Source organism: Benincasa hispida, chromosome 3, assembly GCF_027475165.1.
Source record: "Benincasa hispida cultivar pf3 chromosome 3, pf3_genome.v1.1, whole genome shotgun sequence".
NCBI classification, from domain to species: domain Eukaryota; kingdom Viridiplantae; phylum Streptophyta; class Magnoliopsida; order Cucurbitales; family Cucurbitaceae; genus Benincasa; species Benincasa hispida.
This window is the reverse complement of record NC_143480.1, coordinates 65,465,455-65,471,454: the sequence shown is the minus strand read 5'-3', so window position 1 is coordinate 65,471,454 and position 6,000 is coordinate 65,465,455.

The window sequence follows — 6,000 nt, the reverse complement described above, 5'->3', positions numbered from 1 at the left end:
TGTTCCTATTGTGGATTGATATTTAAATTATGGTTAGAAAAACTTGTAAAATAAAAAAAGAGAAAAAGATTGTGTCATAGGCAAGAGACAGTGGAAGGAAGAAGGAAAATAAAAGGAAAAGGAAACAAAACAAAAAATTTAAAAAAATAAGGAAAAAAAATGAAATCGATTTTTAAAACCAAACCGAATCGACTATATGCAGTTCGGTTTGGTTCAATTTTATATATAAAGAATTCAGTTTGGTTCGGTTTGACCCCCAAACCGAACCGATTCCACCCGTACTGATGATGATGATGATGATGATATTTATTATTATTATTATTATTATTATTCCAACTAAGCAATCTTATCCTTTTCCCACTCAAATTCTAAATCTACAAATTCTAAATCTTTTATCAACTTAAATTAAAAAATTTCAAATTTCTTATCAAATAAAATTTAAATTAGTTATCTTCTCGATTATATTAATTTTGGCTCCAAAAAACAAAATTAAAGGGAAAAAATCAAATAATTTGAGATAATTGATTGAAATTTATCTAGAACTCAGGATGTTTAAACCTCATGACTTCATAGTACAATTACTCTGTATGTGGATTTAGATTAGTTAAATCTCATATTTTTCATATTACTATTACACATTCATTGAAAGAAAAGATTCCAAAATAATATGATTCAACTTCAAACCCTTTTGAATGTAATAGATAACGGTGGTGTCTGAGAATTAATGTGTATTTGAATCATTGGGGCTAGTAATTGATGATATGCTCATATTGGTAACATTATTGGTGTTGTAATCAAGAAAGTTGTCCCAAATATACCTCTAGAAAGATCAAAAGTGATAAGAGCTTTAATTTTTCATATTTGTAAAGAATTCAAACAAGAAAACGGTATGATAATACGATATGATGATAATGATGCAGTTGTTATTGATCAAGAAGGAAATCCAAAAGGAACTTGAATTTTTAGTGCAACTACCGAAGAATGTATAAATGGTGCAGAAAAACTTGTTTGCGAAAATGTTAAGAATTCCAAACAAGGGCCAAGGACAGGTTTAAATATAATAACAACCGAAACAATACTTCTAACACAAAATGTAATTACATTTTTTTAGATTGAAACAAATATTGAGGAAGAAAAAACTGAATAAACAAGAAAAATTGGAAGATATGAAAAAAAAGTTAAAATTGAAACTAATAACAATATATATTAAAAATGAAAAAAGAACATACACACAAATTACAAAAACTCGAAAATATGAAAAAAGATAAAATTAATTTGATAACAATATGTATAAAATAATTTTAAAAAAAATTATATACAATTCAATCTGGTAACAAACATTCAACTATCCAAAATTTAGTTAAGTAAAATCAAATTTGATAATAAAAGATAAATTCAAATATAAATTGGAGGAGAAAATTATGATGGATTTCGTTTATTGTGATTAAATCGAATGTTAAGTTAGATGAAATCTAATTTGATAATAAAAGATAAATTTAAATGTAAATTGTGGGAGACAAATCAGGGAGAGTTTGATTTATTGTGATTTTATTAAATCAATTAGGTTATAATTTGATAATTGAACTTCAACAATTACACTATATTTATAACTATCATTAATTGATCTATGAAGATATGTCAAGAATTCGAAAAATGACCATCACGTGATCTACACACAATTTGCCAAATCTTATTAATTTTGAATTCGGCCAAATATCCAAACAAAACCTAAAATTTTACTATATATCCAATTTCTCAAAATTTTAAGTCTTATACTTATAAAATGGTTAAGATTGGACCCCAAACTTGCAAACTTATCAAATTTGATCCTTAAAATTTATTTACCATAGAGATTCAAACATTGACTTTTTAATTTAGAAAATGTATCTTAAACAAGCCAGTTATGCTTAATTCTTAAATAAAAATAAGAATTGTTTTCACCCCTTCTTTCTCATGTTTTTTTTTTTTTAGTTATATTTTTTTAAAAAAGTATAAAATTAATTGCTCATTTTGTACCAAACGATATCTCAATTTTGTAAAGAAAACCAAAAACATTATCAAACAAAATTTAATTAACTAGAATTTTAAAATAATTTTCTCTATACCAAATTATATTAAATTTTGATAAGTAATCTTTAATTAAAAAAAAAACATGGCATTAAAAATAGAGCCTCTCTATTATCATATGGTATTTGTGAAAGATTCTTCCCAAAATTGTCTTTTTACCCTCCCAACATATATACGAAGCATGTTTATTTTTATTAAGATCAAGCACATGTTGGATCGATATGACAATCCTAGAGGGATGGATAGGGTTTAATTAAACTTTTTTTCTAAATTAACCAAATTAAACTAATTAATACACTTTTTATAAATAATAAGAAAAATTCAATTTATGCAACAAATAAGATGACAAAAATGTGAAAATTTAATTCTATCAATTTTTAGCAAATAAATAAGAACAAACTAAAACATACAATAAATTGCTTAAATTAATTGCAAAAATAAAAAGGAAAGAGTTAGAGAAGAAGACACTATAATTTTTATAGTGGTTCGGTCAAACTCGACCTACTCCACTCCCCAAGCGCCTCTTGGGAATTTGAATAAAATCTTTCCAACTCTTTCCACGGATTAGAGCCTAACCGTTACACCACCGCTCCTTTTATGGGTTCAAGAGCAAACTCGATCCTTTCCACGGTTTATGATCAAACCGTTATAAATGTTGAAATTTTTTAAGAACACAATACAACTCTCACTAGAGTGGATTTACAAGTTTAAGCACTCAACAAGTTTATCCTCAAAATACAATAACACTCTCTCAAGAATAAGATGAAAAGAAAAATTGGGAACTTAGAGAGAGCAACAATGGAACTTTTGAGTTTTGGAGGATTATGAAATGTAAAATTTGTTTGTTTAAAATTTGGAGAGGAAGATGGTTTATATAGAGATGGAAAAATTTTTAAAAACTACAATTAATTTGGACCATTGGATTTTGGAAAAGAAAAATCAATGGTGGAGATTTTAAACTAAAGTAGTCGTTAGATAAAAAAAAAAATAATATTAAATTCATTTTCTTTTTAAATTTATTTTCTTTTTAAAATTAATCCAAAAAATAAAAAAACATACCATGTGTCAAAACCTAGCCGTTAAACACAAACATAAAATAATATTAAATTCATTTTCCTTTTAATTCATTTTCTTTTTAAATTCATTCTTTTTAAAGTCAATCCAATAAAAAACATACCATGTGTAAAAAACTAGCCGTTAAACAAAAACATAAAATAATATTAAATTCATTTTCCTTTTAATTCATTTCATTCTTTTTAAAGTCAATCCAAAAATAAAAAACATATCATGTGTAAAAAACTAACCGTTAGACACAAACATAAAATAATATTAAATTTATTTTCCTTTTAAATTTCTTTTAAATTTCATTTTTTTTATTTTAAATCAATCCAAAAATCAAAAGTTCATCATATGTTAATCTCTTCCACCATTCAACCAATATGCTGCCACATGTTTACATGCAAATGGTCTGATTATACCACGTCATCCACCACAGTATTTTTTCTATAGACTTGTTTCGGTCATATCGTCTTCATCTTAGCTCCGATTTGAGTGATTCAAGAGGTGTCGGAACAACGCTCTGATTTGAGTGATTCAAGAGGTGTTGGAATCGTTGTTCCGAGCTCTACGCTATGGACATATTAAAACACTAATATTTTCAATAATTAAAAATTGAGTTTGTTATAATTAAAACATTGATTAATTAATTAATTAAAATTAATTAATTTGAGATTAAGGGCCAAAAAACCAACCGCATGATCAAGAATAGTCCAATCTTTTTAATGTATGTTGGGTATGTACATATATAAGGTTCCCTAGCTAATCTCTAACTTCATAGGGTTTAATTAAAAGTTAATTAAAGCAAAAGTATGATGGATCCTATTAGCCTTGTATAAATTGAGGATAAGTTAAATACATTTGAATTAGTACAAGGTCTTCAAAATTAATCTAGGAAATTAAATTTCTTTTTGTTTTTGACAATACGTAAGGGATCAAACTTCTGACTTTGAGATTAATGATATAATTTCATTTCTTTTTGTTTTTTACAATACGTAAAGGATCAAACTTCTGACCTCGAGATTAATGATATAATTTCATGCCATTCGAGATATGTTCACATTGACCTAGAAAAATAACATTTAAACCACCTCTATATCATAAGTTTGTTATAATATTTCAAGAATTAAAATCCTCATTTATTATTTTAGGTTTTCAAAGATATTTAATATTCATACCAATCATATAATTTCATGATACAAAAGGGTCACAAGCCATACGAATTTTAAAATATTAACTTACATATTTATAGACAAATAACTTTTTGACCACAATTAAAGTGGGAGATTGAACCTTTTGTCACAAAATTGATAGTATAAATTTAGACCGTTGAACTATGTGACGAAATTAATAGTATAAATTTATATCAGTTGAACTATGTTTATATTGATCTTTATAGACAAATATTATACCTACATCTAATTAAAACGTAGAATGTTTTTAACTCAATTAATAAAGTATGGTTTAGCATTATATCATCATTTGCTGATTAAGTTGGCTATCGTCTTTCAAAACAACTTAATTGAAAAAAAAATACACCATACATCAAGAATGAAATTTTAAAAAGATACATCAAGAATGAAATTCAAACTTTTTAAAGATTTAAACCTCATTTGATAACCATTTAGTTTTTTATTTTCTATTTTTGAAAATTATGCTTATAAACACTATTTTCACATCGAAATTTCTTGCTTTGTCATACTTTTTATCACATTTTTAAAAGACGAAGCCAAGTTTTAAAAACTAAAAATAAAAAAAAAACAAAAATCGTTTTCAAAACTTATTTTTGTTTTTGGAATTTGGCCAAAAACTCAACAATCTTAAGAACAATGCAATCCATTATGAGAAATTGAAAGAAAATAAGCTAAATTTTTAAAAAACCAAAAGCAAAAAAACAAAATAGTTACCAAATGTAACCTTATATATCAAATTGAAAAAATGTAGTCAACCATTAAAGACTAGATTATATATTTAGTCCCGTTTCATTTTTTTATTTTAATAAGTAGTTATTGAATATAAAATTATTATGATAATAATAATTGCAGGATGAAAGATCAAATCTCCGACTTCAAGAAAGGGAATGCATATCAATAAATACTCAGCTAATCAAATTCTTTTTTAGTGCTTATTAACTATGGAGTTCACTGGAATTGATATAAATTAATGTACACCAATGAAATTGAGGCAATCCTAAAAGTTTAGGAGAAAGACATAATTTACCTATTAGTTTCTTTTATCAACGTGAGATAACTACGCTAACATGAACATATACTATCAACTTCGAGATCGAAAATTCAATCTCCTGCCGTACATATTAAAAATACAAACTACATTTGTTCTTTTTATTAAATAAGCAAATAAAAAATATGTTAAAATATCATTTTTTAATTCTTTATTTTATGACTTTTTTTTCTTCTCAATATGATTTTAAATGTTCAATAAAACGTAAGAATAATATCTATATTAGCTTATTGTTAATTTTCTTTTCAAGATAATAAAATTCTAGTAGCATTTTCCCTCTATATAATGTCTTTTTTCATCAAAATTATTATTATCATTTAACCAATTTCAATAAAAACTAATTTCAGAATATGGCATTCTTTTCTATCAAATAAGAGCAAGAAATATTCTTGAAAAACATTATTTCAAAAAGTCATCGTATGAATGATCAAGAATAACAATTATCTTACTATCACATTCATCAAACATCTTCATTATTTCGAATATATTTTAAATTAGGGAAAAAAAATTAAAACCCCAATTTAAATTTTTTAAAAAGGTTTACTTGCATCCTTTAACTTTTATTTGAAAATGACATAAATACTTCTTTATAATATAATAGTTTTAACTTTTGTACAACAAACTGATATGTATGTA